This window comes from Nematolebias whitei, chromosome 5, assembly GCF_014905685.2.
Source record: "Nematolebias whitei isolate Nwh7 chromosome 5, NemWhi1, whole genome shotgun sequence".
In the NCBI taxonomy this organism is placed as follows: Eukaryota; Metazoa; Chordata; class Actinopteri; order Cyprinodontiformes; family Rivulidae; genus Nematolebias; species Nematolebias whitei.
In genome coordinates, this window is record NC_056502.1 from 54,703,934 (window position 1) to 54,704,665 (window position 732).

The following is a 732-nucleotide window of genomic DNA, read 5'->3' on the forward strand; positions in this document are numbered from 1 at the left end:
CCCCCCCCCCTTTTTTTGACGATGACAGTGGTAGATGTTAAATCCATTGATTGCAAGGTCATTATTGAGTACAGATTTGTTGACCCAGGTTTCAGAGATGAAGATAACGTCTGCTCCAGAAGAACTGACCAGAATTTTCAAGGCATCAAGTTTTTTCAGAAGGCTGGGTCCAGGGTTGGGCTGAATCCCTGAGAGCAGTAACAACATTATTATCAGACATTTTCTTGAGTTTTTTGTGACTGATGTGTAATTACAGGAGTTAACAGTGTGACAATTAGCCCCCATAATCAAACCATGGGAAACATTAATGAAGACGTGATCATTCAGAACCCAAAAACAGTGAAAGTTGCAGTGAAGGGCAGATTAAGGTGTATTAACAAGATTCAGTGACTCCAGATAATCTGAGAACTGAAAATAGTGACAATAATATGAATGATGCAGAAAAGTTTCAGACCATAAAACGTCACAGTTCAAATGGGCAAACAAACCAGATGAGGTGGCCCAACTGCAATTTGAGTTGGGCTGAGGGGGGCTCCGGCCCCCCAGTGAAGATGGATGGATGCTCCCATGGGAAACAGAAGCTGGGTCCAGAATCAACAGGCCGAAACAGAAACAGATAATTCGCAGCAAATAGCAGAGCGAGCTGCCAGAAAATCCTCCTGAAGTGAAAGGCATGATCCAATTCAGGTCAACAGGGGCCAACAGCATGATCCGGAATAAAATTAATTATTA